Genomic DNA, 20,410 nt, shown 5'->3' with positions numbered 1-20,410 from the left:
AGGTTTTTATTTATTTATTTGAGAGAGAGAGAGAGAAAATGAGCAGTGGTGAGAAGCAGAGGGAGAGTGAGAGAGAAGCAGACTCCCTGCTGAGAAGGAAGCCCGATGGTGATGGTGATGGTGATGGTGATGGTGATGGTGATGGTGATGGTGATGGTGATGATGACTGATGATGGTGATGGTGATGGTGATGTGGGGCTCGATCCCACGGACCCGGAGATCATGACCTCAGCCAAAGGCAGATGCTTAACTGACTGAGCCACCCAGGCACCCCTTGGTCTTCATTTCTAATGCTTCTTTGTGACAGAAGGTTAAGTCCAAGCCTGCTCAAGAATCAGGTGAGAAAACGGCTGAGGTCTTTCCGAACTCCTGCACCTGTCTAACCACTTAACATCATGAGAAGGCATTCAGAATGATTTTGTTCCAAGCAAGAAAACAATGTATCTTCAGACCTACAGTACTAGGGTTCTCTAGAGAAACAGAACCAAATTTTATATACATATAAAATATATATACCTCTTGCTTTTCAAAAGTTTGTGCTACCACCCTTTGTTTTTATGAAAGACCTACAGTCGTACCTGTTTTTTGCTAACCAAAAGAAATCTGAAGAGAACTGTTGTTTTTATGAAAAAGAGGCTAAAAGTGAGAATAGCGTTTGGTGTTTGTTCTGCAACCAGCTGTTACAGAGGCGGCCCGACGGAGCAGCAAGAGTGGCGCCACCAAGCTCCTTCCCTGGGAACTGCACTCAGCATCTCGGCTCCGCCCCCCCCCACGTAGCTTTGAATTGTGAACGTCCGTGCTTTATCTCAATTTATTTTGTTCATCCATTAGCAAGATGTGTCCTATCATGATAGAAAAGCCTAAGAGAGGTTTACTGGGGGGTCTGGGACCACTAAACCACTAAAAAAAATTTCCATATAAGTTCATGGCAATTGCTTCTCCTCTTTATGCCATTTCAGCTTCCAAAAGTTTTCATAGGAACTACTTTCTGTGTATATATACAGAGACAGGCAGACAGAGACAGGGAGCTTTATTGTAAGGTATTGGGGTATTGTGCTTTTGTGGGGCGGCTGTCTAGTCCATATTGCAGGGCAAGCTGGCAATCTCAGCAAGAGTCCATGTTGCAGTCTTGAGCTGGAAGGCCCTCCAGAGGCCGAATTCCTTTCTTTCGTGGAGTAGGGGTGGCAGCCTCTGTCTTTTCTCTTAGGCCTTCAGGGGACTGGTTGAAGCCCAACCACATTAAGGAGGGTAATTATCTTTACCTAAAGTCTATTGATTTAAATGTTAATCACATCTAAAGATTTTATTTATTTTGAGAGACAGAGAGAGGGCAAGCAAGGAGCCAGGCAGAGAGAGAGGAGAGGGAAAGAGTCTCAAAGAGATGCCCCACTGAGCGCAGAGCCCTACTCGAGACTCGATCTCTCCACCCTGAGATCATGACCTGAGCTGAAATCAAGAGTCAGATGCTTCACCGACTGAGCCACCCAGGCGCCCCAAATGTTAATCACATCTAAAAGATACCTTCTCAGCAACGTCTAGACTGGTGTTTGACCAAACAACTGGGTATTGAGTTGATACAAAATTAAACATCATACCTGTTTATTACCCCAACTCTTCAGGTTTGAATGCTTGTGAGGGATGGGATGTGAAAGACGCCACCTTCCCAGAGTTAACAGTCACAGAGGAGGTGACGCTGGGGGACATGAAACAAATACAAAGAGTATGAAGTATTTAGCAAGGGATAAATTGCAAGGTTCTGAGCACGGCTTGGCAAAGTCCCCTCAAATACAGCCCAGAAAGCCAGACATACACGGGAAGTTCATGCCTAATACTGAGACAAGCAAGCTTCCTCTCCTGTTGATTTCGCTCATTTTTAAATAACATAAATCTTTAATAAAGTGAATCAGCAGAGCAGCATTAATAAAGCCTACATATAAGGAGAACACGAGCTCTCAATAAAGAACACAGGTATGATAGGAATCCTCTCTCCCTGACCTGTGACTATTCATCAATTTCAGCTTCTGGAAGTCTCCAGACTTAACACATTTTCCCAACTAGACCTGTAGTCAAGTTCCTAAGCTGCCAACCACGCTGGGATTTCACAGGCTTCTTGTTCCACATAGATTCAAAAAACCTTCCAGCTTCTCTTGTCTGCCAAGGGCTTTGCTCCAAGAACGAAGTCATTTTTCTGCTGGTTTCCCTTGAGAACAAAACAGACCCAGAGTGTATTCACTCACTCATTCATTCATTCATTCATTCATGACATCACCACAGTAGAGGCTCCGGCCGTAGGAAGAGATATAAAGTACTATGCACCAGTAACAAAGGAAAACAGGTTCGCATGGGCAAAAATCCCACCTGGACAGGTCTTAGTGACCAGGCCCAGTTAAAGAAAGGTGCTGGATTTTATCAGAAGTCTGAATTAGGAGCCTCCTTCCTAAAATTAAGGGAGGATCCAGGCGGGGCTGAAATTTATGTAATGATGGAAAGAAAAAGAATACACAATTATAAATATAATCTTGCCAGGCCCTTCCCATGCAGATAAGTCCCAGAAGCCTCCCTTCATCAGCTTCACCATAAATCTACCGTGTTTATAGCTAAGTAAAGCTCAGGGAGGTAGTGAGGTATGTGCAAGGACTGGCACCTCAGGGGCCACAGTTTTAAAACTTAAAGGACCCATGGCGCCTGGGTGGCTCAGTCAGTGAAGTGTCTGCCTTTGGCTCAGGTCATGATCTCAGGGTCCTGGGATCGAGTCCTGAGTCCCGCATCGGGTCCCCTGCTCAGCCAGGAGTCTGCTACTCCCTCTGCCCCTCTCCTGCTCATGCTCTCTCTCTTGCATAAATAAATAAATAAATAAATAAATAAAATCTTTAATAAGAAAAAATAATTTTAAAAAAATAACACTTAAAGGACCAGAATAATGTGGCCTGGAGGAGAACACAAGAGAGGCCAGAGAGAGTGGTTGGGGCCATCCTGCAAAACTCAGCTCAGCCCATCTCGTGTATCCTGGAGCCCCCCCAGCTGGCTCTACCTGGGGCGCTCTGGCAGGTGGTACCCCAATCCCTGCCTCCCTTAATAACAACAACAACAACAACAACAATTAGTATTATAGCAGCTGACACTTATTAAGCACTTTCTATGTGCCAGGCACTGTTCTAAGTAACCATAGCTACTCAGTGAATTTTCCTAACAACTCTATGAAGCACCATTACTTTCATCCCCACTTTAAAGACTAGGAAACTGAGAAACTGAGGTAGAAACAGAGATGAAATCATTTGCCCAAGCCAGACAGAGACAGAACAAGGATTTGAACCCAGACAGGCTGGCTCCAGAGGCAAGGCTCTTACCCACTAATGGCGATAACAGCTCACAGTTACGTGGCGATTACCCTGTGCCAGCTGTTCTTCTAAGTGTTCTCATGGATTGCTTCAACCAACTCTTACAGGTATTATTATTACTCCATTTTACAGATAAAGGCAACCAACACACAGAAAGATCGAGGCTCTTGCCCAGGTCACACAGCTAGGAATTGCGGAACAGGGACCTGAAACCAGGCAGTCTGGTTCCTGAGGCCACATTTTTGTGCACAGAGCTGAACCCCTGTGCCATGACTGGACTGAAGGGTAATCCGAGAGCAGCGGTCATGGCTTACATTTCTCTGCATTATGTGGGGTGCCCACGCTGTAAAATTTAATAAGCACTCTGTAAGTGTTCAATGAGTCGGCATCTAAAATAACTCTGATAGGGACAACAATCATATTCTAAGTTCATTGTAGAAAATCTGGAAAATACAGAAAGGCTCCAAAAGGAAATGCAAAGTCATTCTCCCTGCAGCAGGGATAACCATAGGGAACATTCTGATATCTTTCCAGCCAGCGTTCCAAAACAGGAACCCCATACTACCGCCTGTTTTGAAACCTCCTTTTTTCTCACTTATCAATATATTGCAAACATTTTCCCATGACCTTACGTTGTCTTCTGCAACTTCTACAGAGGAATAATCTGCAATTGCTCAAGAGTCCTGATCGGGGTGTGGCCAGCAATGAGCCAGAGTGACCCCCACAAACAGCTCCCAACCTCCCCATCCCCCACATATGCCCACCATATACATTCAACCCTCTTGTACCTCTCGGCGTCTCCGGACAGCTCATGGCATTCCCTCTGTCTTACTCTTGGACTCAGGGTCTCCTCCACTCCTACCAAGGGTGAATCCCCATCCTTCCCAATCCTGTCCCCATACCTCTACGATCCTGTTTTCCCCTCTCACTCTGCACCTTTCTCACACTTCCCTCAGCTGCGATCCAACTTCCCCATGCTGTGCCCCATTCCCACAGGACTTGCTAGAAACAATCCAATCCCATCGGCAAGCTGGCATTAGGCAATGTCTGTTGCAACGCCCAGAGTGACAGGAAAGACAGCCGCAGCCAGGCGGTCCTGGAGGCTGCCGCGTGGGAGTCTGTCTCAGGGACACAGGTGCTTGGAGCAGGGGCCTTCGAAGCACAATGCCTTTACCTAAAAGAGATCTCTCATGGTGTGATTTCAAGCTACCCGACAGGGCCTGTGAGAGCTATTTCGGTGCAGGGAGCTCTTTTGATGTACCTTAAACCCCAACAGGGAGGCGGAGGCCTAATCCACCCTAAGGGTGGGGCGGCCTGGGCGCCTTGCCCCATTAGGACGGAATGAAAGGCTTTTGAAGGTGGTGGCTCAAGACAGGTGGCTTCTTGATTGTAGCCACAGTGTCTCAGCCAGGATGGGGGAGGGGGGGCGGTGCAGACAGCTGGCAGGAGGGGGAAGCCTGGGTGGGGTGAGCCAGGAGATGGGGCTGCTTCCAGACTTGCTCTGCCTGACCTATCCTCTGTGACTTAAGGCAGGTGCCTGTGCTAGTCCAGCGTCACTGTCATAATCGCACCTACCCTACCTACCTCACTGGTTCTGTATGATGAGATAACTTTGGTGAAAGTGTTTTGCCAAGGGTAAAACCCCACAGTCAGGTATGGTCAGACTTCTCTTTTTCTTTCTTTTTCTTTTTCTTCCTTCCTTTTCCTTTCCTTTCTTTCCTCCTTTCTTTCTTTCTTCTCTCCGTCTTTCTCTTTCTCTTTTCTTTCTTTCTTTTTTTTTTTTGAAGGTGCAGAGAGCAACTGTATTTATTTATTTATTTATTTTGAGAGCAATTTCATTTTTAAGGCATTTCCCCCCTAGTCACATTTCCCCTTACAGACAAGTCAAAGGATGGAACTTAGCGCTCAGAGAGCCACACCTGAGTCCCCTTAGCTCTGGGCTTCTGCAGCCCCCTATCTCTCTGCTTCCAAAGAGTGTGTGTGACTATTCATGCTCGTGCAGTGGCTGTAGCGTGGATTTATTGGTACATTTGGGTGTTGCGTGTTGGGTGCATGTTGCTGAGTGTGTGAAGATGTGCTATATGTATGTGCTTGTAAGATGCGTGCGTATGTTTGGGGCTCGTGTAATGTGTTGTATTTAGTGAGGTGTGGGTAATGCATGCATGTCGTTTGTGTGTAATAATGTGGGTTTTTTTTCATCAGAGGTTTAGGTGTATATTTTGTGTTTGGTGTGGTGTGCAATGTATGCATGTCATCTGTGTGAGGAGGGAATGTGCGTTGTGGTGTGTGGATGCGAAGGATTCGTGTAATCTTTGCAAAATACATGGTGTTCGTAGTGTGTGTTTGTGTAAGCGGTGCGCTAATGTGTGTACTGCGTGTGCTGTGTTGCGGGACTTATGTCTCCCGCGAGCTGAGAGACTGCTGTGATCGGTGTCGGGGATTGACAGGTGCCAGTGGTGTGCAGAGGCCCCGTGTTGCGGTTTGCGCGTGCCCCGACCGCCGTGATGCGTGGACTTGGGCGTGCGGGACAGGTGTGTCACCCGTGGGCCGAAAGCAGAGCATGTTGTCTTGTGCGGAGGTGCGTACTAGTGTTATCTGTGCCGGGAGTGTGCGGTAGGAAGTGGGGACCTCCGCGGAGAGCGCGGGGGCCAGGGTCCCACTGACAGGACGCCCCCGACGGACTTCACGCGAGCCGACCTGCGGGGCATTCTGGGAAGCGGGGCCGCGCCCACCGCAGGGGCAGCTGGGAAACGACAATGGCAGGAGCGCTGGGAAGGCAGGAGCTGCGCTGCTCAGCGCTCGTCTCCTGACCGGCTTGGGGTGGGGGGCTGGGCGCTGTAACAGCACCTCGGTGTCTGTGTTGCCCTACTTCATGACAGCTGGCGGTCGAGCGCGGTGCCCCCTACCTCTCTTTCCCCCGTTGGTCCTCACGGCCAGCTACTGAGGGGAGTTCTTGTCCCCACCGCACAGGGGAGTGACCTGAAGCCCCGGAGCTGAAGGACCCCAGGCACTCGGGTCCCTCGTGCCCCAACTCGCTGCAAGTGAACTTAAAGCGAGACGAACGCCATTGGGAAGTGGAACTCTGGAAAGAGTGAACCTCAGTTTCCCCAAAAATCTGTCGCAAGATGCCTGCCAAAATCTCTCCTTAGACTATGAATTTCTAGCCCATGATGGAAAGGAAGGCTAGGTTTAGTACCATAAAACAAAGTGGGAAGAATGAAGATGCTGGATAAGCTTGTAGGGTAAAATATGATACTTCTCAGTGTATATAGTTCAATAATCAAGCTGATGGTCCAGAATTATGTTTAATACCCATTGTGGAGTGAAGAACTAACTCTTTTTAAACTCCACATGGTCATAGTTCACATTTGTTTTTGGTGGGACCTACCTTCTCCTCCCTTTTCTCCTCCTCCTCCTTCCTTCCATCGTTCCTCATCCTTTCTCTTTTGCAACATTTTCCTGTGTATTTGATCTATTAAGTGGAATCATATGAAATTGCCCCTTATGTAGATCAAAACTGGTTAAATATTGGTAATTTCATACGTTCAACCTAATACATTTTGGGAAGTTCTTTTCTGTTTTATAACATGCCGGGGAATTGTTTGTGTTTGATTAGAGTTGCAGAAATTCTGAGATTCTGACAGGTTGGAGCAGCTTGAATTTATGTAGTAGGGCTACAAGCGGTGGCTTGTGGTGGACTGGAGCCAACTAGTACTGACTCCCCAGATGATTGTTAAATATTCAAGAATTTTGCAAGCCAATTGTTACACAGTTGGTAGCTTGAAATTGACTATGTAGGGAGTATTTACACCATGGAAATCGCCATCCCTCCCCACCCTTCTGGGATCCAGTTTACCAACACACTACTGGCTGTTTGGCTCATCTTGGGCCAAGTGAAGTCATGGTGAAATCAGCTTCCCCAGGACCCAATAGATCCTCAAATAGAAATTGAGACTGGGAAGAGTGGAGTGGATGCTAGGGAGGCAACCAACAAGCTCAGTGGTTGTGGGAGAAAACACTGAAAACTTGGGGATGAGCTATCCACTGTTCATAATTATAGTTCACTTTAGTTAATATTTATCAAGCATTTACCATGTGCCAAGCACTGTTTGAAGCACTTTATATGTGTTAACTCATTTGATCCCCACGATGACTTTATGAAGTGGATGTCATTAATATCCCTATTTTACAGATGGAGAAGCTGAGGCTCAGAGAGGCTAAGCAACTTGGTTATACAGATAGCAGTAGAGCTTGGCTTCAACCATAGGCTGTTTAACTCCAGGACATATGCTCTTAACTACTATGTTACACTGCCTGTATTATATCTGTTAAGTTATGCTGCAGTAAAACCCCCAAATCTCACTGTCTTCCAGTAATAAAGGTTTATTCTTGCTCGTGGTACCTGTTGGCTGTGTGTCAGCTGTGATTCTTCATATGTCTTGTTCTGGGACCCAGACTGAAGGAGCAACTTGGCCTTTCCCCAGGGAAAAGAGCAACTTTAGTAACACGTGATGATTTTTAAGATTCAAGCAACGTGTAGCATACATTACTTCTCATCACATTCCATTGGCTAGAGCACATCATATGGCCAATCCTGACTCAATGGGGACTGAAAAATAGTTTACCCTCCCCCTAGGCATTGCAAGTCACATGGCGGCATTCTTGGCAGTGAATAATTGGGAGCTATTTTAGGTTAGGTTCCCCAGAAGTAGACTCTGAGTCAAGGATTTGTGGGTAAGTGATTTACTACGGAGTGTTCCTAGAAGAATCCAGAAAAGGAGTAGTGAACAGAACAGGGAATGAGACAAAGCTAAGTAAGGGTATAATAGCAGGCAACATCCTGGGCTGAGCTTCACCCTGCAGGGGATTCTGGAGTGTAGGTTATACCTCAGAGTCTAGCCCAACTCAAGGCAGGGGGGCAAGGCTTTCATATTTGCACAGCCGTCAGGCATTGGCTAAGGGCTGCTCCAGGGGGACATAAGCAATGGAGCAGTTTTGGCTTTCCGAACTGGGGTGAAGCAGCTCCAGTAGCCTGGGAGCAGTCCTTTAAAAAGAGCCACAGGTGTGTGGCTTTTAGAAACAAGGTCACACAGAAATCAGGAGAAGGACCAGAATCTGAAAAGAGATCTGAGCGCCAATAAGGTCCACTAAAGAAACATTAATGCCATCTGCCACACTGCGTCTGCCTTACTCTTTCCTATTTCTACATCAAAGGCATGACATAGTTTCTCCTGTGGTGAGCGGCATGCCTTTGATGCCAGGCAGAGAGAGAGTCCACCGTTTGCTCTGATTGGAACAATAGGCATTGGATAGTCATTACTGGTTTTTCATAAGCCAGTGTAGTATTTGATGACCACAGGTGTCTAACACTGAAATCTTTCCAGAGTGGAGAAATGTGTGTAATACTGCAAAGCTATTCTGGCAGTAATCACTCAGAGTTAGCATGGCCTCTGTAAGTTAAGAGCACAGTGTCCAAATAAGGTTGCCCTGCTCAGACCCCAGCTGCCAGTTCCAGGGGTCCCCAAACATCCTCACTTCTGACCAATTGACTACAAATTCAGAGGTTCCCGTGAGGTTCCCTCAGGGTCCGTAATTTGCTACGATGATTTATAGAACACAAGAAAGGGCTATGCTTAATCACAGTTTTGTTATAAAATAGGATGCAAATCAGAACCAGCTAAATGGAGAGACACATAGGTAAAGTCTGGGAGAGTCCCAAACAGAGACTTTTCATGCCCCCTTCCCTGTGGAATCAGGACATGTCACATTCCCAGCACATTGATGCATTTACCAGCCAGGAGGCTCACCCAAGCATTGGGTGTCCACAGTTTTTGTTGGAGTTTCATTATATACACGTGACTGAACTGATTGAACTGACTCTCCAGCCCTCTCCCCTCCCGAGAGGAAGCTGGGCTGATATCATGTGGCTCAAATACCCAACCCTCTAATCATATGGTTAGTCTTTCTGGTATAAGCAGCCCCCATCCTGAGTCACTCATTAACATAAACTCAGATGTGGTCTAAGGGCCCCACCATGATTAACAAAGATACTCCACTGGGAAAATTGGGAGGTGTTTAGAAGCTCCTTTCCAGGAACCCAGGACAAAGACCAAATTTTTTATTATATAACATATCATCAGATTAAAGACTCCTATTAAACCCTGAGCAGAATTTTTTTTAAGTTTATTTTTTTTTAGTAATCTCTACACATAATGTGGGGCTTGAACTCACGACTCTGAGATCAATTGAGCCTGCCAGGTCCCCGAGCAGAACTTTTTTTTTTTTTTAATTTCACAGGTAGATACATATGTAAGAGCAAATGCAGTACACCAAAGACAAAGGAAAAAAAATCTTAAATGCAGCCAGGGAAATAAGACAGATAACTTGAAAAGGAACCAAAATAGATTTTCAGCAGACTTATCTTCAACAGCAATGGAGGCTGGAAGATAATGGAATGATACCTCCAAGAGAATTCTGAGGTAGGTTGCTCTTATTGAAAGGCAGGACATAAAAGCATTGTAGAATACTGTAGTAATATTTATATATCATCATGAGGGGAAGTTAATGTGTTATTGAAGTTATCATCCATTTAAAAACCAAACTGGGCACCTGGGGGGCACAGTCAGTTGAGCATCTGACTCTTGGTTTCAGCTCAGGTCATGATCTCATGGGTCATGAGATCAAGCCGTGTGGGGCTCTGTGCTCAGAGGGAGTCTGCTTAAAGATTCTCTCCCTCTGCTCCTTTCCCCACTCACACACACACTCCCTCTCTCTTTCTGAAATAAATAAATCTTTAAAAAAATAATTAAAACCAAAACAGGGGCTTCTGTCTGGCTCAGTTCGTGGAACATATGACTCTTGATCTCAGGGTTGTGAGTTCAAGCCCCACGTTGGGCATAGAGATTGCTTAAAAATAAAATCTTGAGAAAAAATTTTAAATTATAAATAAAAACCAAAACATTATTTTAATGATTTCCGATGGAACTCATTCCAAAGTATATCACCCCATCCTTCACTTCCTTTTTTCTTTTTAGGATTTTATTTATTTATTTGACAGAGAGAGCGCGCACACAAGCAGGGGGAGATGCAGAGGGAGGGAGAGAAGCAGGTTCCCCGCTGAGCAAGGAGCCCGAAATGGGACTCGATCCCAGGATCCTGGGATCATTATCTGAGCTGAAAGCAGACGCTCAACTGACTGAACCACCCTGTTGCCCCCATCATTCACTTCTTAACAGAAGGTTCAGATTCAACATTAGTGTGCTCTTAGATAGATTCCTAGGAGTTAGTGAGGTCTGCTAGGCTGTTCGCACCTGCATTAAGTGGTCCCACACTGGGGCGCCTGGGTGGCTCACTCAGTGAAGTGTCTGCCTTCAAATTAGGTCATGATCTCAGGGTCCTGGGATCAAGCCCTGCATCGGGCTCCCTGCTGACCAGAGAGTCTGCTTCTCCCTCTCCTTCTGCCCCTCCCCAAGCCCCTCCCCCGCTTGTGCTTTCTCTCTTTCTCTCAAATAAATAAAATAAAATCTTAAAAAAAATGGTCCCGTACTGTTGTGCTTTATACCTCTGTATTTTTATAATTCCATCTCACTCAGCAGTTTTGTTGAGGCTTTTTATCTGTTGCTGCATTTAATATGCATTTGTTTGACTGTGGGTCAGGGGCTCTCTCTAGCTTCCTAAGTCTATAGCTCACTATATGGCACCGTGTGGCAGAGTATCCCAAAGGGGACACCACAGCATGTCACATCCAACATGCTCTCCATACAACGTAATATTGACATTCCACCCATCGTGTATGTTCTCTCCCCCTGAATCTGAGTGCGTCCATGGTGCTGTGTGACTTACAAGTTCATAAAAGATGACGCAGCTTCCACTCAGGCCTCTAGGAATGCTTATTCTGGGACCCTAATCCCCATGACACAAGGAAGGGGCAAACGCACGTGGAGAGGCCGCATATGGGTGTGTGGCAGACAGCGGCGGCCCCGTTCACCAGCCAGCACGATCTCCAACCATCTGAGCGAGTGAGTGAGCGAGCCTTAGGTCATTCCAGGCCCAGCCTGCGAGCCACCCCAGCTGATGCCAAGTGGAGCAGAAACTAGTTGTCCCTGCTGACCCCTGCCCAAGTTACGGATTTATGAGCCAAATAAATAATGGTTGTTTTAAGCGTCTGAATTTGGGGTGGTATTCACAGCAACAGATAACGGGAAACCCGTGTGACTCCTCTTGAGTCCCTGCTTAAAAGCTGCTCCAGGTGTTGGCTGGAGCAATCTTCGGGAGCCTTAACCCAGAGCTGTCCTTTGCCAATTGACAGGAAGTTCCGACGTTGTAAGTTACTTCCTCCTGCTCCGGAAAAACTTCTTTGGTTTCAAGAAAGAAGAAACCCATTCAGTTTGCCTCAGGAAAAGGGGGCATTAATGAAAGTCCACAGCAGGCTCACGGGAATCCAAGAACATCAACTGCTACACGGCTCGGCCTCATGGCAACTGCCATATACAGCTATCTGTGGTTTTCCCGCCACTCTGCACGCGGCGCTACTCTTTCACATTCCCGAAGCTTCGCTTACTTACTCATCAATTCAGAAGTGGTTCATCACCTTTTCCCACTTCCTAGTCCCCATCTACATCACAACCTTTGTAATTGAAGTGCCCCTACTGATTCAGTGGCCATTCTTGGAATTCCCAGTTCCCACTTCTTGAAAAGGCGTCCAGTTGAAACAGCTCGTCTTTACGAAGCAAGGTCCCACAAAGCACGAACTGATGACTGCTGAATGGTCCTTGGTCAGGTGCGTGTCTTGGAGCAATCCGCTGGGACCCTGGAGGGTGGGTTTTCAGGGAACTTATACCCCAGAGGGGGTGTGGGTGGGGCATGCAGGGAAGGACTTTGGCTCAGGTCATGATCCCAGGTCCTGGGATTGAGCCTCCGCATCGCATGGGGCTCCCTGCTCAGGGGGGAGTCTGCTTGTCCCTCTCTCTCTGCCCCTCCCCCTGCTTGTGCTCTGTCTCACTCGCTCACTCTCTCTCTCAAATAAATAAAATCCTTAAAAAAGAAAAAAAAAGAAAAAAGAAATTATAACTGTTAAAAAAAAAAAAAAGGAACTGCCCAGGGGAGGGTCAGGAACGAGGGAGGAGGAAGAGGAACCACGTCTAGGAGCAGATAATGGGACCTGCCAGCCTCGGTAAAGCTTGCAGGTGGCATTTCCCCCTTGAAGTTTCCGTGGTCTCCTCTATACAGAGTCTCTGGAGTCCGCAGACTTCATTCAAATTCCAGGTCAGCTCGTTTAAAACCTGTCAGACTTCAGGCAAATTACCCTCCTCCTCTGTAAGCCTTGATTTCTTCATCTGTAAAATGGGGATAATAGTACCAGCCTTGCAGAGCGAGGGTGGGAATTAAATTAAATAACTCTGTTGGGGCGCCTGGGTGGCATAGCGGTTAAGCGTCTGCCTTCGGCTCAGGGCGTGATCCCGGCGTTATGGGATCGAGCCCCACATCAGGCTCCTCTGCTATGAGCCTGCTTCTTCCTCTCCCACTCCCCCTGCTTGTGTTCCCTCTCTCGCTGGCTGTCTCTATCTCTGTCGAATAAATAAATAAAATCTTTAAAAAAAAATAAATTAATTAATTAAAAAACTCTGTTAAGTATTTAACGCAGGCTCTGGCTCATCACAGCTGCTCACTAAACGTGTTCTTCCTTTCTTCCTCTGCCTTGGAGTTGGAGTTCCCCTCTTCCAGGTTGTGAAATGGGTGTGAAATGGGCTGGGACAAAGATCTTGTGACTGGAGGTCAAAAGGCTTCTCACCTCCATTATTCACCCCCTCAAAGGAGTTCCCTGCCTCAGGGCTTTGCACCTTGCAAAGGTGGAACCAGCCTGCATGGGTCCAGAGACAGCCGATGGGGCTACCAACCCTCCCTCTGTTTCTGACTCCTAAAAGTCTGCGAAACAATGAGGCTGCGGACGGTTTGGAGTCCTAACCAAAACACACGCACAGTAGAAATCAGTGACTAGAAATTTATGGTGCCACAACACTGAAGCAGGGCTTTTGGCTGGGCCCCCCTCCTTTTAAGACCTCAGTGAAATTATGAAACCAGGGGGGCAGGTTTCAGTCCCCTGAAGACTCGCTGTGCGGTCCTCGGGCAGTTTGGCTGCAGCTCTGGCCGGCGGCAGGTACCGAATGTTGAACATCACATATCAGATCCCAGCACTGAGCTGCGGGGAGGAGCCCTGGATCCAAAATCCGGGGCTGGGGTCCATTCCCAGCCCTGCTGCTGACCAGCTGTGTGTCCTTGGACAAGTCACTCGCTCTCCAAGCCTGGGTCTCCACACCTATAAAATACAAAGGTTGGACTAGGTGATTTCCAAGAGGCCTCAAACTCAGGTAGGGGAGGGGTACCTTAGCCATTAAAAGAACCCTTACAATTACCCAGACATCAGTTCAAATCCTTGGCTTCCACTGTGTGACCCCCCGGCAAGTTGTTTAACCTCTATATGCCTCAGTTTCCCGATCTGTAAACTGGGGACAGTCCTAGTGTAAGGTTGCTGTGAAGATAAAAAAGAGAATCCACGCGTGTTTGTAACACAATACCTTGCCCGTAATAAGTTCTCAATAAATGTTAGATACTGTTATTGTTCATGAATAAGGATTTTAAAAAAATAGTTTTGAAAGCACAGCTGCATTAATCATGTTGACTTCTGGGGCCCTCCAGGTCAGAATCCACAGGTTTCTGGAATGGCAAGAGAGGAGCAGATACCAGCTCCTACAACGAAGGCAGCGCTTCCCTTCAACTCACAAGTTCCCTTTTTCAGCGGGGTTGGGGGCAGGGTGGGGGGAGGTGCTCCTTTCAAGACAATAATCATGAAAGCCAGGCTTAGGAGAAGAAAATGATTTTATAAATGTTTTTAGCCCGAAGGATTTGACCTTTAACCTTACAGTAAGCCCTGCTAGAGAGAACTCAAGGTAAGGCACGGAGCAGTATTCCTCCAACCTCGCCAGGAGAGAAGTAAACAAGAATTCCTGGGTGCTCCCCCCAGTGGACTTGATCAGACTCTCCAGTATAGAAGCCTCAGAATGGGCATTTTATTTTAAGTTTTGTTTTTTTTTAAGATTTTATTTATTTCTTTGTCAGAGAGTATACAAGCGGGGGGGGGGGCGGGGGGGGGCAGACAGAGGGAGAGGGAGAAGCAGACTCCCAGCTGAGCAAGGAGCCCAATGCGGGACTTGATCCCAGGACCCTGGAGATCATGACCTGAGCCGAAGGCAGATGCTTAACCGACTGAGCCACCCAGGCGCCCCTGAATGGACATTTTAAACCAGCGTCCAAGTAACTGCTTCTTGTCAGGGAAGCTTAGGAACCCCTGGCAGAGAGGCTGTGTCCGCCCCTCGTGCCCTGTTGCATTGTGGGGAGGAGAAGGAAAAGGGGCAGGGAAGCAGTAGGCTTTCTGTGTGCCGAATGACGCTTCCCCAAGGGGACACGGGGGGGGGCAGGGTGGGAAGGGCCTCTATTAATGAGGCGACTGAATATTGACCTGTTAGGNGGGCAGGGTGGGGGTGGGCAGGAGGGGAGAAGGGCCTCTATTAATGAGGCGACTGAATATTGACCTGTTAGGAGCAGTTTAATGGGAACAGACCAAGACGCCTAACTGGCAAGCTGTCCCCTAACTTTCTGGCTCCCATTCCCTGAGGTGGCGCACACCAGGTAGATTAAATCAGTAACAGGAAAAGAAAGAACACATCTGAGTGCTTACACACCTTCTTTGCACCCGAGTGTCCCGTCAGGGAATCATCGCTCTTGTTACAACTCAACACCGTCATCAAAATGTCTCATCATTGTCATCCAGAAGTTTTCATCCATCGGTCAGTGTCTCGGGCTTTGAAGCCTATGGGTCTGGGGTCACTCGGGAACTAAGCCAGTTTTGGGCCCCTTTATGTCCGGGAAGCTGCCCTTGGCCCTCAGGGCAGAAACCAGAATGCACTCCTCCAGTCTGGCTGGGAGACAGGGAGGGGTGCAGGCGGCTGGGAATGAAATCTTCCCCGAGGGATCGCAGGGCCACCAAACGGAGGGGTGAGGCCGCGCAGATGGATTCTGAAATTCCCAGATCATCGTGCTTCCCTGGCCTTGGCATTCTGGGTTTCCCCTCTGGTCCTACTTCTCCTGGACTGAATGGTGCGTGTCCCTGGGGCTCTACACTAGTTGAGGGGGATTTCCTTTGTTTCTTTTTGCTTTTTCTAGTCATTTCTCACTCTGCCCTGGTTCAGATGCAAAACTCTGAAATTCTGGACATCCAATCTGTTTGAGTGCTAATTATGGACATAAGAACTATAAGAATTCAGATTTGAATCATCATCAATACCGTTTTTAAGTTTAAAAAAAATTGTGGGAAAATAAATGTAACGTAAAATTGACCATTTGAAGCCCTTGAGTGTACAACTCAGTGGTATTTAGTGCATTCACGGTGTTTTGCAACCATCACCTCTGCCTAGTTCCAGAACATTTTCATCACCTCAGAGGGAAACCTCGTCCCCATTAAGCAGGCACTTTCCACTTCTCCCTCGCCCGGCCCCTGGCAACCACTAAGCTTTCTCTCTCTGTAGATTTGCCTATTGTGGATATTTCACATAAATGGAGCGATAGAATATGTGGCCTTTAGTGTCTGGCTTCTTTCACTGAGGATGATGTGGTTGCTCTTGCTTTTGTTTTTTTAAGATTGATTTATTTGAGAGAGCGCGGGGGAGCGCACATGATCCTACTTCATGAGTGGGGGGAGGGGCAGGAGAGAATCTTCCAGCAGGCTCCCTGCTGAGCACAGACCCTGAGATCATGACCTGAGCGGAAACCAAGAGTCTGGACGCTCAGCTGACTGAGCCCCCAGGTGCCCGGAGCATAACGTTTTCGAGGTTCATGCACGTTGTCATGTATCAGTACTTTGCTCCTTCCTGAGATTGAACAGCACTCCATGATATTGATAAGCCGCATTTTGCGTATCCATTCATCAGCGGACATCCTTTACACCTTTAAAGTGCTTTTATGTACATTATGTCACCTGATCCTCGCGAGAACTCTGGGCCGTGGTCAGGGCAGGTACTATTCATCATAATTATGATCCTCCCCATTTTGCAGATAAAGAGACTGAGGCTCATAAAGGTGGAATTATTTGCCCAAGATCCCATAGCTGGTTAATGACAGACCCAGAATCAGAACTCAGGTCTTGGGCCCCTGGGTGGCTCCGTCGGTTAAGTGACTGCCTTTGGCTCATGTCAGGATCCCAGGGTCCTGGCATTGAGCCCCCCATCGAGCTCCCTGCTCAGCGGGGGATCCTGCTTCTCCCTCTGCCTGCTGCTCCCCCTGCTTGTGTGCTCTCTCTCTGTCTCTCATGAATAAATTTAATGAAACTAAAAAAAAAAAAAAAAAAAAACCCAGGTCTCTTGAGTTTGGATGACCACAGTCTTTGCTGGTCAGTGTGCTTTATAATCTCTAGTAGTGTCCTTCCACCAAGAAGATTCTGAGGGACAGGTGCTCACTATGGCAAGGCAGTTTAGGGCCAGTGAGGGGCCACCCTTTGGACAGGCCTCATTTTAGACCTAATTCTGTCCATTGTCAAAGTCCGTCACTGCCTACAAGGCCTGATCTTGCCAGGCCTCTGCTCAGAGGAGGTCCTCCTTGAAGACCCCTGTTCTGTCTCTGCCGGAAACATCCTGGATGCCACTAGAGCCTACAGCCCAGGAAGGGCAGGGACTGGGTCTCGGTGCACTCTACGCCCAGCACCAAGCCTAGCAGTCGAGGCTCCCTAAACACTGGCCAACTAAGATATGTGAAGGGTCCAAAGGTGCCCCGATTTGTGTTCTCTCTGCCCCCAGCAACAGGTCATCGGGAGCAATCTCCCACCATCCAGAGCAACCCCTGGGGCCTTGTGACTTGGAATGAGTAATAAGCAGTCAGGGAGCTTCAGCTTCTTAGCACAAACCAGCAGGACTTTGGGGCATGGACTCCCACTCCGCAGCAGTGAGGGTTCCATTCCTGCTAGAGTAACAACCAAACCACAAATGAAGAGTTTGGAAAACTGAACAAAACAACAAAAATGACTCATAATCTTACTACCCTAACGCAACTGTTATTCTGAAGAACTCCCTTCCACCAGATCCCTCCCTTCCTCCCTCCCTCCCTCCCTCCCTTCGTTCCTTCCATCTGTCATGAAAGTAATACAAAATATCATAATGCTTTAAAAATTACCTAATATCTCAGGACAACCGCTGTAACATTTTGCATATTTCCGTCCAGTCTTTGTCAACCTTGTTTTCGTCACTGAGATTATATAGAATATACATTTCTCTCAGTATGTACGTATTTCCTTTTGTCACAGGTTTTTTTTCTAATAATAAAAGCAATGTGTGTTTATTATAGAACGTTGTGGGGGAAATTACAAAAAAGGAAGGAAATAAAATTTGCCCAGACTGTTCCTTCCACAGATAGAAATTTTAACATGCATTTATTTTACATATTTATAATCCTACTGAATGCAGGGTTTTTTTTAGCTTTTTTCCCACCTATCCTATAACCATTTTTCCATGTTGCCTCATAGTCTTTATAATTAATGTTATTTTATTTTGATTTTTAACAGGTCACATATTTACGTGGTACAATATTCAAAAGATTCAAAGGCAGGGGGGCACCTGGGGGGCTCAGCTGGTTGAGCAACTGACTCTTGGTTTCGGCTCAGGTCATGATCTCAGGGTCCTGAGATCAAGCCCCACGTGGGGTGCTCAGCGCAGAGTCTGTTGAGGTTCTCTCCCTCCCCCTCTGCTTCTCCCCCCACTAATGTGCATGTGCGCACGAGTGTTTTTTCTCTCTCTCGCTCTCTTTCTCTCTAAAATAAATAAATAAAGTGGCACCTGGGTGGCGCAGTTAATTGTCTGCCTTTGGCTCTGGTCATGATCCCAGGGTCCTGGCATCGAGCCCCACATAGGGCTCCCTGCTCAGCGGGCAGTCTGCTTCTCCCTCTCCTTTTGCCCCTCCCCTAACTTGTGCACTCTCTCTCTCTCAAATAAATACAAATAAAATCTTAAAAAAAAAGATTCAAAGGCTAGTCAGTGGAAAGCTCTCTTCCCACCTTGTTCCCCACTTGCCCATTTTCCCTCCCATGGTGCTCACTGTTACCTGTTTCCTGTGACTCCTCCCTGAGGACCTTGTATCGAAACAAATATGCGTATATTTAGATGCATGCTTTCCCCATCACTCCAGCTTTTACACTAAATGAACTACTACACTCTTTCTCAATTTCCTTTTTTTTTTTTTTTTTTTTTTTTTTAAAGATTTTTATTGATTTATTTGACAGAGATAGAGACAGTCCGCGAGAGGGGAACACAAGCAGGGGGAGTGGGAGAGGAAGAAGCAGGCTCTCAGCAGAGGAGCCTGACGTGGGGCTCGATCCCGGAACGCCGGGATCACGCCCTGAGCCGAAGGCAGACGCCCAACCGCTGTGCCACCCAGGCGCCCCTCAATTTCCTTTTTAAGGCAACAGTATGTCTTAGAGGTCTTCCTATTTATATCAGAGAGAGCTGCTTCAGGGCGCCTGGCTGGCTCAATCTGCAGAGCGTGCGACTCTCGATTTCGGGGTTGTGAGTGTGGGCCCCACACTGGGTGCGGAGCTTACTTGAAGGTAAAGAGAGCTGCTTTATTCTTTGTTTCCTGCACTGCACGGCGTTCTGCTCCGTGTGGATATAGCATAATGCATCGAAGAGGCCCCAGAGATGGACAGTTAGGCTGTTACCCTTCTGGTGCAAGCAATCCTGCAGCGATGGACACATTTACACACACACACACACACACACACACACACACACACATAATTTCACGTGTGCGAGCATCCATCTATCCAATAAACTCGGAGCAGCGGACCTGCTGGGCCCGAAAGTGAATGCATGTGTAATTTCGAAAGCTGTGGCCAAAATGCGCCCTGTAGGCAGCAGCAACACAGGACTTAACCCTGGGTCTGGCCTTAATTACTTTCCCTATCCTCTGTTATCCCTAAATAACAGAGTTAGGACCAACTTCAGGCAGAAACCAACTTCCCTTCAGGGCGCTCAAAGGTAATCTGCAATACACTGAGGTCCTGCTAGATGTTGGGCACTTGCAGGTGCTGAGTTACAGAGATTACGGAGATGTGCTGGTTACGGAGACTGGGTGCGGGGCCGGTGGAGCTGGTCTGGGAGGGAGTGGGGGCTGGGCGGGCTGGGGTGGGGGAAGGAGGAAGGGATATGTAAGAAGAGACCCTGGCCCTACCCAGAGGACCCTAAACTCCCACAGTGGGGAGCTGGGTCTGGTTTTGCTCTCCTTATCCCAGCGCTCTGCTGAGCACAGGGTAGGTAGCTGGCGCCCAGTACACAGTGAGTGGATAAACGTTCAAGTAATTGAAGGTCTGGTGTGGAGGAAGTGGGGGGAGGCATGGGAACCAGGGGTCGTGGTCAGAGCAGCTTTCACAGAGGAGGAACATTTGAGGGCCACTTTTTTGAGAATTAATTTCACCAAGTGAAAGTCCAAGCCGGACACTCACAAAGGACAGCTGGGCAGGTGGCATGACAGGGCGTACGTGCGTGCGTGTGTGTGTGTGTGTGTGTGTGTGTGTCTGTGTATTGGGGGGGTGAGAGCAACGATCTGGGGGCAGATCTGAGCAGGTATGGTTTGGGGGTCCCTCTGATCCGCCCTGGGCCATGGACCTCTCCAAAACAAGGCAGAGGGTCCGTGCACTGAGACAGAGGAGAAAGGGGAACGGCCACGAGGACCGCCAGAGAGAAGTTCCCCATTCCCCGACTCGGGCGCAGAATGCAGCTGCGTGCGGAATAACCACGCTCTCGGCCCCGCCCCAGACTGGAGTACACCCTGTGGGGGCCCTAGCCCACGCCCTGCTGGTGTGGGCTGCAGAAAAGATGCCTGCCCCCTGTCCCACCAAAGATTCCAAACCCCGGGGGCCGGTCTGACAGTTCAGAAGCTGTATCCCCAGGTACACAGGTGCGCATTTCTCCGTTTAGAGAGGAAACCAGGCTGGTTTCAGCTCCTCTAGTTCATTTCCGAGAATTTTAGAAAGACGG

General features: G+C 47.9%; 1 long non-coding RNA gene across 2 annotated transcripts; it reads right to left on the bottom strand.

Moving 5' to 3' along the window:
- Positions 1–202: 202 nt before the first annotated feature.
- LOC109488868 lies at positions 203–5,051 on the bottom strand. 2 transcript variants are annotated; one of them, XR_002141719.2, is made up of 3 exons: positions 4,127–5,051; positions 1,596–1,693; positions 203–323 (listed from the first exon to the last, which is right to left on the bottom strand). It is a non-coding gene; the product is annotated as an uncharacterized LOC109488868 (long non-coding RNA). The 2 variants fall into 2 exon arrangements; XR_002141720.2 differs by lacking the exon at positions 203–323 and adding an exon at positions 1,196–1,219.
- Positions 5,052–20,410: the final 15,359 nt, after the last annotated feature.

The sequence above is a fragment of the Ailuropoda melanoleuca genome, chromosome 5 (genome assembly GCF_002007445.2).
Source record: "Ailuropoda melanoleuca isolate Jingjing chromosome 5, ASM200744v2, whole genome shotgun sequence".
NCBI lineage: Eukaryota > Metazoa > Chordata > Mammalia > Carnivora > Ursidae > Ailuropoda > Ailuropoda melanoleuca.
This window is presented reverse-complemented; position numbering and strand designations above follow the sequence as displayed.